Source organism: Periplaneta americana, chromosome 5 (genome assembly GCF_040183065.1).
Source record: "Periplaneta americana isolate PAMFEO1 chromosome 5, P.americana_PAMFEO1_priV1, whole genome shotgun sequence".
NCBI lineage: Eukaryota > Metazoa > Arthropoda > Insecta > Blattodea > Blattidae > Periplaneta > Periplaneta americana.
This window is the reverse complement of record NC_091121.1, coordinates 38095899-38109953: the sequence shown is the minus strand read 5'-3', so window position 1 is coordinate 38109953 and position 14055 is coordinate 38095899. Positions and strand designations below refer to the sequence as shown.

At 35.9% G+C, this 14055-nt stretch overlaps 1 non-coding gene across 1 annotated transcript; it reads right to left on the bottom strand.

The window, feature by feature from the left end:
* Positions 1–6064: 6064 nt before the first annotated feature.
* Positions 6065–6136, bottom strand: TRNAY-AUA (transfer RNA tyrosine (anticodon AUA)). The gene has a single exon. It is a non-coding gene; the product is annotated as a tRNA-Tyr (tRNA).
* Positions 6137–14055: the final 7919 nt, after the last annotated feature.

The window sequence follows — 14055 nt, the reverse complement described above, 5'->3', positions numbered from 1 at the left end:
CGATGCGTGTCCTTGTAATATTTCATCCCCGTCTTCTTGAAACGTTTGTTTAACCCATTCCATCCCCCCTCAACCATAACACAAAATTTCCAAGAGGAAAATGACTCTGTAAGCCACATAAATTGTGGGACAGTGTTTTTCTTTCGTGTGCTTATAGTGAGGCCAGTGAACCTTGATCCCTGATCAGATTCCTAAAGCTGAATCATATTCGATTTCGTTCTCTTCATTACTGTAAGGTTTCTTGAACGTTACAGAAGAGGCAGGTCAAAGTGATATAGGCTCCTTTTTCTCTCTAGCATTAGATATGAAGAAAGCATAATTCTGAGGAGTTATAATAGTTTTATTTGCAAATTAATATAGAGGGTGAAAGTGAAATAACCCTGCAGAATTTTAGAGCAAATAAGTCATGTTGTATGTAACAAAAAAGACGACTAGTAGTACGACTAGCCGCCAATATGATTGCTGGTCACTTATTATTAACCTTACTAGGAAATACAGGCCCATTCTTAAATTATATAATATTGAGACTACTAATTATAACCCAAATCGCATTATTATTATTATTAATTAGCCGTACCCGTGCGCTCCTCTGCACCCGTTATAAATAAATATAAAGTAATTACATAATTAAAATAGGACATTTGATCCAGGGAACATTCCTGTTTGATGGAAGGATAAATCTTTTAATATGTTACTTAATTTAAATTGCATCCAAATAATTAAAATGCGATCATTTTGGTCCAGAGACACTCATTTGGTGCAATGACAATTCCTTTAACCTGTTTCTTAATTTTTATTACATGCAACCATAGTTTAATGAAGATTGACATCATTTAGATTTAATGTGTATACTTTATTTTACTTGTTATAGGTTTCCATTGAATTATGGTAATAACTTAATTTTAACCCTTGTTTTCTACGTATTCAGTAAATGGCGCTTGGCCCACTATGGTTCTGAACCCTTCAAATAACTTAAATTATATTATATAATATTACGTATTATATTATATTATATTATATTATATTATATTATATTATATTATATTATATTATATTATATTATATTATATTATATCAGAAGTTACTGTAATAACATTATAGCATTATGTCCATCTAGAGAAACTACACTTTCCAATGGTGAATTAATAATTAATTATACAAATCGGTTAATTTAGCTTCCGATATTACTTCATTCAAACACAGAAACATTCTCTGAAGGCTATCTTTCATAGCTTTCGATTGTTGCTGTCCAAGGCCCCTTATAGACGAAGTCATTTGTTTTTTAATTCATTACACGACCTTAGATGACAGTTATTTTAATTTTAAAACTCATTTATCTCATTAAGTATCAGTCCTATCAAAATTTTTCAAGGAATAAAACTTATCGCAAATTATTTTCAACGAAACTTTTGCTATGTAACATTTTTCACAAAAATCAATAATAAGCGAGATATTTCGATTTATTTAATTCAGGCCCCCTTATAACTCCCCTTTTAAATAATGTATTTTGAATGCCATATAGCCTAAAATCTAAGTTACAACGAACTTAATTTATATTCCAATTTTCATCGAAATTCCTCCAGCCATTATCGCGTGAAAAGGTAACAAACAGACAGACAGACATACAAACAAAAATTAAAAAAAAGCGATTTTCAGTTTCAGGGTGGTTAATTATATATGTTAGGACAAATTATTTTTGGAAAATCGAAAATTACCAGAAAAATTTCGGCTACAGATTTATTATTAGTATAGATTCTAGGATCCGCAATGGTTATTATTCAATTATATGTATTTGCAGTATTAAGAACATTATATTCTAGAGAAGTAAACTAATGACAAGACACGCAAACCACCCATTCCATTTAGTTGACCAAAGTCCATGACCATTAACAGGAGCTATTGGTGCAATAGTAACAATAACAGGTATAATCAAATGGTTTCATCAATGTAATCAAGAATTACTAATAATTGATATAACTATTATATTATTAACAATAATTCAATGATGACGAAGGTACTTATCAAGGATTACATACTAAAATAGTAACAAAAGGATTATAATGAGGTACAATCTTATTTATTATTTCTGAAGTATTTTTGTTCATGTCATTCTTCTGGGCATTTTTCCATAGAAGCCTTTCTCCCACTATTGATATTGGATCCTTGTGATCACCTATAGGAATTTATCCTTTTAATCCGCTACAAATTCCACTATTAAATAGAGCTATCTTACTAGCTTCAGGAGTTACTGTAACATGAGCTCATCATGGTCTTCTAGAAAATAATTACAATCAAGCATTACAAGGCTTATTCTTCACAGTCGTATTAGGTATTTATTTTACTGTTTTACAAGCTTATGAATACAGTACTTAGAAGCATCGTTCACTATTGCAGACTCCGTTTAAGGATCAACATTCTTTATTGCAACAGGATTTCATGGACTACAGTGATTATTGGAACAACATTTCTAATAACATGTTTATTACGACATTTAACTTTACATTTCTCATCAAACCACCACTTTGGATTTGAAGCAGCAGCTTGATATTAACATTTCGTAGTTGTTGTATGATTATTCTTATACATTTCTATTTACTGATTGAGGAAGATAATATAATTTATCTAATATAATCAGTATATTTGACTTCCAATCAAAACGTTTGTATATTAAAACAAGATAAATAATTATATTAACAACCTATTCCATCATCATAATCATATTATTATCCACAATTATCATAATAATAGCAACAATATTATAAAAAAAAAAAAAAAAAAAACAAATTGAAGACCGAGGAAAAAGATCACCATTTGAATGTGGTTTTGATCCCAAGTCAAGAGTTCGATTACCATTCTCACTACGATTCTTCTTAATTGCAGTAATCTTCTTGATTTTCGATGTAGAAATTGCGCTATTACTACCAATAATAATTATTATATACACATCGAGAATTATAATATGAATAATTATTAGAACAATGTTCTTATTAATTCTACTAATAGGTCCATATTGGTAGAAAGTCCATAGTTTTCTCATAAAAATGTCTTTTCCCAAATGCTTAACCCTCTTATCCGGTAACTATTACGAGTTGGATCATGATTTTTGTCCATAACGATAGAAAATGTAACAAAGAATCATTTATTCCTCCGGCATATTTCAATAGAGTGGCCCATAACACTGAACAACAAATTTTTACTTTTTGTCTTGCTCCGAAATAAAAATAGGTGTGAATATTACTATTATGTGTGCCCTAAATCTGAATTTAAAATCCAAATTGACCCATCACGTACCATTTTCCGGGGAAAATGAATTGAATTTTTATGACAAAGCCTCTTTGTTTTTAATTTTTCACTGTTACTGATAAAATTACAACACACCACGGATTCAAAATGCCTCATAATACTTGAAAAATGTGTACTGGATGCAAAGTTTATAGTTTAAAACGCAATAACTACAAATATTTCACGCGTATAATGATAAAAATATCGGAATTTGAACTTACATTAAAATTAATTTTCTGGATGACTTCTGTTTATAATTAGACCCGAGACTGTATTTTAAAAGCAACCAACAATAGTCTGCAAGCATGCTGGATGATGATCTTCCTTTATCTCGCCTTTTCATTTCAGATATTTCTTGATGAAATCTTTTCCCATGCTCGTCGCTTACCTCTCCAATGTTAGGAGGAAAGAAACCAAAATAAGAATGTAAAAATATATTTTGAGGGACATATTACACTCCATTTTGTCATATGCACTTAACATGGTTTCCACAACAAGTTCTATGTAGTTGTCTGCCATAGAATTTCCAAGGAAATTTGTCGATCTGGTTGGCGAGTTGGTATAGCGCTGGCCTTCTATGCCCAAGGTTGTGGGTTCGATCCCGGGCCAGGTCGATGGCATTTAAGTGTGCTTAAATGCGACAGGCTCATGTCAGTAGATTTACTGGCATGTAAAAGAACTCCTGCGGGACAAAATTCCGGCACATTCGGCGACGCTGATATAACCTCTGCAGTTGCGAGCGTCGTTAAATAAAACATAACATTTTTTTTCCAAGGAAATTTGAGCAAACGTCTTTGAAATTGCGCCATGCCATTCTTTCTGTAACGGAAAGTTTTTTCCTCAAACAAAGGGTCAGCCATTACATTGTGAATTTGTGGACCAATGAAAATGCCCTCTTTTAATTTGCCTCCACTCAAACTGGTAAACTTTTGTTTTAAATACTCAATATCACACCCTTGTTTGTTCATTGCATAGACCTCACTTTGAACTGTTATGAAATTTACTTAATAGAAGGGACCAATATCTGTTTATTTACTAGAAGTACTAAATAACTTGCCAACAACCGTAACAAACCAGAAATAAGTCATAAACTCATAAAATGCATTAGTTTTTACCCCCAACCCGCGCCAGATCTTTCCTGGAGGAGCTCTTAACGAAAGTTGAAATCATAGTATACTTAAAAACCTTATGTGATACGAAGAAAAGAGATGCATTTTCGGATTCAGCGCACATCAAACCATAAGGGACACATTGTTTTAAGTCGGAGCAAAATTCTTGTTGTTCAGTGTAGTTGAAGAGATTTTGGGTTATTGAAGAATGTCTGCATTTTCTTTTTGGTCTAGTTTTGCATAGCCGGCTGTTCGTCTCATGAACTTAATTTCGCTAGCTATTATTGTGCTCATGTCTCTTTTGCGTATGGTCCAAGCTTCACTGCCATATATGGGCATTGGTCCCGCCAAGGTTTTGTGAGCACTTATTCAGGGCTTACAAGACCTTGGGGAGACATTTATTATTTTCATTTTATTAATACTCTTGGTTAAATATTCCATTAACGAAATGGTCAACAAATATCACTTACAACAAGCACACTACACTTCAGAAGACGATTATTTTGTGTGTAGTTATATGCCATAAGAAACAAACTCATTTGAAAGATTAGCGAAATTATGGCACGATAAATTTCAAAATCAGTGATTGGGGATGAATGAGATGGAATGAAGCAATTTAAAGGGGTTGGGGACAACTGGCCACAGAGGCAACTCACCACATAATTGAAATTCGTATCAAAGACAATTCGCCACACATTAAAATTCAAGGCAATACTCAAATCCGCAACAATTTATAATATATTTCTATGGTAACACAAGGCAAATCTAGAAGCTGTGAACTAAATAGGAACTATGGCGGAAGAAATTCGCTTCACAGAATCAGAAAGAGGCTCTGACAAATTAATATATCTTGGCTACATGTACACGAGACTTAGAGAAAATAAGAATGGCGTTGTTTGGCGCTGTGACATGCGTGGCGGGTGTAATGCTACAGTCACGTTATCAGAAGGTGGAAGCATTGTCGTCAAAAACCGTCTGAACACAAGAATCATTCTGCAGACTGGGGAAGGATTAAGGCAAAGGAATGTGTAGAGAACATGAAGGCAAGGGCGGGGACTTCCCGAGAACCAACGTCTGTCATTCAAAATGAGTTACAGCGTACCGTCGCGCGGGGTGACTTTGTGCCATGAGGATGACTTTGTGCCATTCGCGAAAAACGTATGGAAGTATTCTTTAAGACTGTGACAAGGTTTTAAAGTCTACTTCCTAACGTTTAGTAGTCTTTAAAACCTTGTGACCGTTTCAAAGTCTACTTACTAAAGTTTTTTTTTATGAAATGTGCTAATGGCACAAAGTCACCCTCATGGCACAAAGTCACCCCGCGCGACGGTATTGCAAGCGAAGCCAATGTGAATCTACAGAAGAAACCATCTATTAAAAAAAACTGTGCGCCGTGCCAGGAAGCTGCACTTACCACCTGAACCAAGGAATATTGACGAACTGAACGTTATAGCCGACAGATACACTAAGACCGTACAAGGAGAAAGGTGGTTGATGTATTTTGAACCTGAGGACGTGAAAGTTACCATATTTGCCACTAATTCACGTTTAAATAAATTGTTACTGTCCCATTTTTGTATATTATTATAATGTACCGAAGTACATATGATATTTCCATGCAGATATTCTGCATCATCATACGATGAAAGAGTAATGGAACGGAGAAAAATTCTCTCCGGCGCCGGGATTTGAACCCGGGTTTTCAGCTCTATGTGCTGACGCTTTATCCACTAAGCCACACCGGATTCCACCCCGGCGTCGGAAGAATCGTCTCAGTTTTTAAGTTCCAACTCTTGGGTTCCCTCTAGTGGCCGCCCTCATACGTCATAGAGTTGGAACTTAAAAACTGAGACGATTCTTCCGACTCCGGGGTGGAATCCGGTGTGGCTTAGTGGATAAAGCGTCAGCACGTAGAGCTGAAAACCCGGGTTCAAATCCCGGCGCCGGAGAGAATTTTTCTCCTTTCCATTACTCTTTCATCGTATGATGACGCAGAATATCTGCATGGAAATATCATATGTACTTCGGTACATTATAATAATATATATGATATGCGTAAATCACTTCGTGATTTAAGACGGCGCTTATTCCGTCGGATCCCGGCCAACTAGTCACTCATTACGAGTGCACCTCAGCACATGTGTGGACTTCGGTCCTAGGTTCATAGATATCTATGATGTAGTGCAGAGGGCGGCCACTAGAGGGAACCCAAGAGTTGGAACTTAAGAACTGAGACGATCCTTCCGACGCCGGGGTGGAATCCGGTGTGGCTTAGTGGATAAAGCGTCAGCACGTAGAGCTGAAAACCCGGGTTCAAATCCCGGCGCCGGAGAGAATTTTTCTCCGTTCCAGTACTCTTTCATCGTGCCATTTTTGGATAATGGACGGTGTGGCAAATTGTCTATTTGTGGCAAATTGTCTATCTGTGGCGAATTGTCCCCATTACCAATTTTATGTGGCGAATTGTCCCTATTACCAATTTTCTGTGGCCAATTGTCCCAGTTACCAATTTTCTGTGGCCAATTGTCCGGAACCGAATTTAAATTGATGACTGTAACGGTGAAGACGGCTGCTATGACGCCAACGACATAGCGACGATGACGATGATGTGGCGACGGTATTGGTAACTGCCTTCATGAACGCTGTGCAGCCTCATGAAGGAAGTCTTACTTACGTTACACTGCCGATTCTTTTGCTGAATTCTCTTCGCGAGACCTTTGGTGCTCTCAGCGTCTGCTTCCTGTCTGCGTGGTTGAATGAAATGAGTCAGTCGCATCCCTAATAACATTATTCCACCGTGGTTCCGCATTCCCTTTGAGTTGACACCTGCTCCTTGCGATTGCAGTGCGGTTTCCGTATTTAAGTCTCCTTGCTTTTTGGATGTTAGTTCCGGTTGATTTACCCCTCGCTTCAAGCTGCAATGCGTACAAGTGAATTCTGCTTAACTACGAACATACATACAGATGTTTACACAGCTTGTGTTTCGAAGAACATACAAGGGGGCAAAGGAAACATTTCCAATATGAAAAGCAAATTAATAGAACCAGAAGTTTTATTTGGATTTTTTCTACTTTGTAAAACTATATCGGCCTTCTCTTAGTGTAAATATATTTCTACAAAGATGGAAGGGTGAATAGTAAGTATAAAGGAATATATTTTACAAGCAAACATTCTGATGGGGGGAGATAAAAATAGTTATTTATGGTACTTGTGAGGTAAGTGCATTTTTATTGCACGAGTGGAAAGATTTAAACACGAGGCATCAGCCGAGTGCTTAAATTACACGAGTGCAATAAAGATCACGCTCACAAGTACCATACGTAATTTTATCCATGACCATAACGAAAAATTATGTTTTATAAAAGAAAATATGTTGAAAATAAGTCTTCATGTAATCACATACCATGGCATGGAATTTAGAATCAATACGTGTACTAGGTAGGCCATGATGTAGGAGGCCATGATTAGTAAAGAATGGTATCTAAGGCATTGGATAAATAACAAATTATAATTAATTATATAATTTTAATATATATTTTTTCATTTTAAACGTGTATTTTCGTCTTTTTGAAGTTTCAGGGATTATTTAGAAGTGTTCACGGGACTATTGTGATTAAAATAATTTCACATTTTACTTCTGTAAACTTAAGAGGAATATTAAAACTTAATTAATCATCGTGTCTGTTTAGCTCAGTTGGCTAACGCGTGTTGTTTTGAAATCCTATAAACCCAACTTCGCAGGTTCAAGTCTCCTCGCATCCCAAAAGGTAAATTATAACAAAATTTTAAAAAGATGCATATTAGATATGGATGTAATGTACAAATTACGACGTAGCAGATAGAGAGAAGAGAAGGAGATTGAGTGTATTTATATTTAAGAAATGGTAATAAAGAAGTAGAGGTAGTGACTAATATATTAACTTCTTGAGTAATAGTTCAATGGAAAAGTATACGTGTGTACCCGGGTACTAGGAAAATACTAATGAACTGTGAGATAAAGTACAAACTGTGAGGTAAAGTCTTTATCTCACTAGTGAAATAAAGTAATGTTGAATAAAAGCCTACTTTACAAACGCAAAAGTATTTAGTAAAGGCATGTTTTTCGTTATGGTCATGGATAAAAGTATTTTTTTTTCTTGCCCCATGTTAATAATGCCAAAAGAAGTGCTTACACAAATTTTGGCCGTTCGATCGCAATTACGAGGGCCGTAAAAAATAAGTTCACCAGGAGCCGTAAACAGAAAGAAAATACAATTTCATTGGAAAAATTTATTGGAACAGACACAGCAATTGATACCATATTTACTCGAATATAAGCCGCCCCTGAATCTAAGCCGCACCTATGTTTTAGGTTAATTTTTGGGGAAAAAAGGAAATTTCAACCCCGTACTTAACCCCTCAATTATGTATTGCTATGTTAGAGAAATAGGTATCAAATGGATTAAATGAAGAGAGTAAATTACACCCAACCACTGATTTTATGCAAAATTAACTTTTATAATTAATTACAAGTTGGGTGTAAAGAACAGAGAAACAAAATATGTACACACATATTTACTCATTTACTGTCATTTTCCTCCTTTCATGAGTCTGAAACATTGTCATTGTCCCAAAAAATATTATCTTCATACCATCAAGGTGTTTGTTATACAGCACTTCTTGAAATCTGGTTGGATATTTACATTGTTCATGCCTGCATATTACTCATATCTAATTTTGAGCCGTAGATATATTTCATCGGCCTAACAAAAAAAAGTGCCCCTTATATTCGGGTAAATACTGTAGGTAGCAGATCTGAGATTGAAAAAATTACATAAAAATTAGATTCGTTTATAAAATTAATGATAGTGTTTGTAATTTTATTATTTTAAATAATCATCTACTGTGATTACTTATTATGGTGATTACACTAGAAATTCTTCAGTTAGGTCATACCTTTTTATGCGAACTTTATAGTGGAAAGAAGAGCCACGCAACTTAGTTTCATGACTTACCTCCTCCTTTTCCTGTACGCTGTTTTCTTAATGTTAATTTTTCAAGCGATTAACCTCATTTTCAACATGTACTTGCTATGGGACGATAAATTAGGCCTTGGGGAACGCAATGAACGCAATATCTCAATTTCGCAAAAAAAAAAAAAAAAAAAAAAAAAAAAGTGACTTATCCCGTTCTTCTCGTGTAGTCTTCAATTTGTGAGCTATTTTAAACATATTCCCCACCGGAATTGAGACATGTGTCACATCATGGGATCGACAGAGAGGTGCAGACGGCTGTCAAACGCTGGTTCCGATCCCAGGCGGCTGACTTCTGCGACACAAGGATACAAAAATTGATCCCATGGTATGACAGATGTTTTAATTCCAGTGGGAGATATGTTGACAAATAGCGCAACAATTGCTGTATCTGCTTCAATAAATCTTTGCATGCATTTGTGATTTTTTTCTGTAAACGGCTCCAGAGAAAATCACTTTCTGGACGGCATCGTAATTGCGGTCGAGTGGCAAAAATTTGTATAAACACTTCTTTTGACATTATTAATATAGTGGAAGAAAAAAATAACTTTTTTATCTACCCCCATCAAATATTTGCTTTTAGAAGTAATATTGAGTTTACCGAAAATACACAGTATATGATTATGTCTCGTGACCAGAACATAGTAGGAAATGGATATATAAAAATTGGAAATTTGTCCTTTTGAAAGGTAGAAAAATTCAAATATTTGAAGCAACAGTAACAAATATAAATTACACTCGGAGGGAAATTAAACGCGGAATGAATATGAGAAATGCTTGTTATTATTTGGTTGAGAAGCTTTTATCATCCAGTCTGATCTCAAAAAAGCTGAGAGTTAGAATTTATAAAACAGTTATATTTCCGGTTGTTCTGTATGGTTGTGGAACTTGGACTCTCACTTTGAGAGAGGAACAAAGGCTAAGAGTGTTCGAGAATTAGATGTGTTTGGTGGTAAAAGGCATGGATGGGCAACTCGTGCTCCCAAAGTGCTAAAAAACCTTGAAAGAGAGAAAGGCAGACGGAGTCAGCCGCAGCAGTTACAAGTTGTTTGTAGTTTCGCTGCAAAAGCCACGGTGCGCTCTGGCGGCTCATGCAGGTGGTCGTGATATCTATTCCATGATTAGAATTTCAGAATGACGCATGGTGCAATAATTATAGTAATTTTAGACAGACTATACCTGAACACACATAACAAAATTATATTATTTCCTAGCTTTGTAAATTAGTTTAGTACTGGAAACACAAACTGAATACAACATTTTGAAGATACAACAAATATAGCTGTAACACTTATTTATTATTACACTATTTGTTAGTATTTCTTATTATATGTTTTATTTGAAACATAGAACGCTAGAATTTACAAGTCTTTATACGTTAAAGAGTATTCCTGTGTTCTCAGAAAGGTAATAGTCTGTATTAGCAAACAATAACAATTTCAAGGAAATAGTTTTTACATGTCACGGTAGATGAAATAAACTTACTTCTGAGCTCTTTCTTTACTTTGAGAGCTTTTACACTTTTTTCTTGTATTAAACTCTGCCTCAAGCACATACAGTATATATGGAAGCAAAGAGTATGCTTGGAAATTCTGACTTAGACAACATTACGAACAGTTCGATTCCTGATTTTACTGGAATCTGATTGGCGTGCTGTTATGTAGATTTGTTAATTCAAGGTATAAATTTTCAGGATTTTCTATCGGCGTAAGCCAAAAAGATTTGAGAAAAATTTCGATTCCTTGTCAGTTGTCACTGTTTCTCCAAACTTACCAGTGAATTCTGCTGTAGGTCTTGAAGTAGAGTCTTATATTTGATAAGAAGATTTTCTTGTCACTCTTCAAGATAGTTTATAGTCAAAGAAAGTGAAGTTGTCTATGTTCTACATGATACTGCCACATTTCAAATTTATTCATAAAAATGTTTTTAGTTAGTCCATTATATGTCGTGCAATTCTGTAACTCGCACGCACAACGTGCTAATGATATTTGATATCAGTCTCACCTTGTTGATATCTCATTTTTACCTTTAGCTGTTCTAAAGCAGATGCAGACAGTAATTCTTTACTAAACCTTCACTGTTTATTTGTTACATAAAATGTCATGCGTAACAAAGTGTAATAGAATACAAGTATTAATACTCTTCTTAATAAAAAAAAATCTCTTTTTACTCGTAACTAAAGAGAAATGTATATTACTTTAATGTACCGAAGTACATATGATATTTATATGCAGATATTCTGCGTCATCATACGATGAAAGAGTAATGGAACGGAGAAAAATTCTCTCCTGCGCCGGGATTTGAACCCGGGTTTACAGCTCTACGTGCTGATACTTTATCCACTAAGCCACACAGGATACCATCCCGGCGTCGGACAGAATCATCTCAGATTAAGCTCCAATTCTTGGTTTCCCTCTAGTGGCCGCCCTCTGCACTACGTCATAGATGTCTATGAACGTAGGACCGAAGTCCACACATTCTGCATAGAAATATCATATGTACTTCGGTACATTAAAATAATATATATGATATGCGTAAATCACTTCGTGGTTTATTCCGTCGGATCCCGGCCAACTAGTTACTCATTACGAGTGCACCTCAGCACATGTGTGGACTTCGGTCCTACGTTCATAGACATCTATGATGTAGTGCAGAGGGCGGCCACTAGAGGGAACCCAAGAGTTGGAGCTTAATCTGAGATGATTCTGTCCGACGCCGGGATGGTATCCGGTGTGGCTTAGTGGATAAAGCATCAGCACGTAGAGCTGAAAACCCGGGTTCAAATCCCGGCGCCGGAGAGAATTTTTCTCCGTTCCATTACTTTTTCATCGTATAAAGAGAAATGATCTGGGAATTATATTGTTTTTCACTTAAAACGAGCCGCCACTTAGGCAGACGCGATCGAACTTGTGTCTTGAAAAAAACCGCACACAGACAGTACAGCTAGTACAGAGTCCGTTCTACCTGCACTGAGATTGTGTTGACACTTTGAGAGCACGAGTTGCCCACCCATGGTAAAAGGGATGAAGTTACAGTAGAATGGAGAAAGTTACACAACGCAGAACTACACGAATTGTATTCTTCACCTGACTTAAATAAGCACATTAAATCCAGACGTTTGAGTCGGGATCGATCTTTTATTTTAGAAGAAAGGGGAAGTTTTTTTCGTATTGAGACGTCTACTGTAATCCAAGCCGTTGAACGAAAGAGGTGACGCAGTTGCAGTGCTCGAACTGCTGCACCTCCACTTCTCTTCCATTTCCTAACAATAGTATGAAGGGAAGAAGTGTATTTCAGGTGTTTATTACATAAAGAGGGACTGAACTACCGAATACAGCGAGAAAGAAGAAAAGAAGCAGAGAATTGAGGATGTACTCCTAACCATTAAAGACCGTTCATACTTGTTCTATACCATGAGCCATTTAAAGTTAAACCTTTCGCAGAAATTAGACGGTCGTTTGCAAGCGGTGCACACCCAGGGTAGCGTCGCGAGAGTTGTCCAATTACATTCGATGTATGCATGACGCCCCCTCCCCGACGCCTCCCGCACAACTGCCTTCTCTAATTAAACACATATGCGCGCGCATTCGCACAAATAAAAAAAACCGAAAAGAACATGAAGCATTAAGAAAATTGCTTTGAATTGTAAAATAGAATGTGAAAAAGTACAGCAACTGGAAAAGAGAGCTGGTTTCTTTTTTATATCGATGTTACGCTTCTCTGTATTCATTAAATGTGGCAAGAGGAATGATACGTGGTTATAAAACGTATTCTGAATATGTGTGAAAGTTTACACGTTCTTTTTTTCATTACGTTAATACAGTACCTATAGAAGAATGTCCTGGAAATTTGAAACTGTTTCATTTTTGAGACTAGTGCACATTATAGTTTGACATTGTATATATTTTCAGTATTAACTCCATAATGTCGTACAGCAGAGTCCGTATAGGACAGTTTCTGTCAGATGCGTTTCCAATTTACTGTGGGCTAAAGCAAGGAGGTGCACTATCACCTTTACTTTTTGACTTTGCTCTAGAGTATTCCATTAGGAAAGTCCAGGATAACAGAAAGGGTTTGGAATTGAACGGGTTACATCAGCTGCTTGTCTATGCGGATGACGTGAATATGTTAGGAGAAAATCCACAAACGATTAGGGAAAACACGGGAATTTTACTGGAAGCAAGTAAAGAGATAGGTTTGGAAGTAAATCCCGAAAACCCAAAGTATATGATTATGTCTCGTGACGAGAATATTGTACGAAATGGAAATATAAAAATTGGAAATTTATCTTTTGAAGAGGTGGAGAAGTTCAAATATCTTGGAGCAACAGTAACAAATATAAATGATACTCGGGAGGAAATTAAACACAGAATAAATATGGGAAATGCGTGTTATTATTCGGTTGAGAAGCTTTTATCATCCAGTCTGCTGTCAAAAAATCTGAAATTTAGAATTTATAAAACAGTTATATTACCGGTTGTTCTTTATGGTTGTGAAACTTGGACTCTCACTTTGAGAGAGGCACATAGGTTAAGAGTGTTTGAGAATAAGGTGCTTAGGAAAATATTTGGGGCTAAGAGGGATGAAGTTACAGGAGAAAGGAGAAAGTTACACAACAGAGAACTGCACGCATTGTATTCTTCACCTGACAT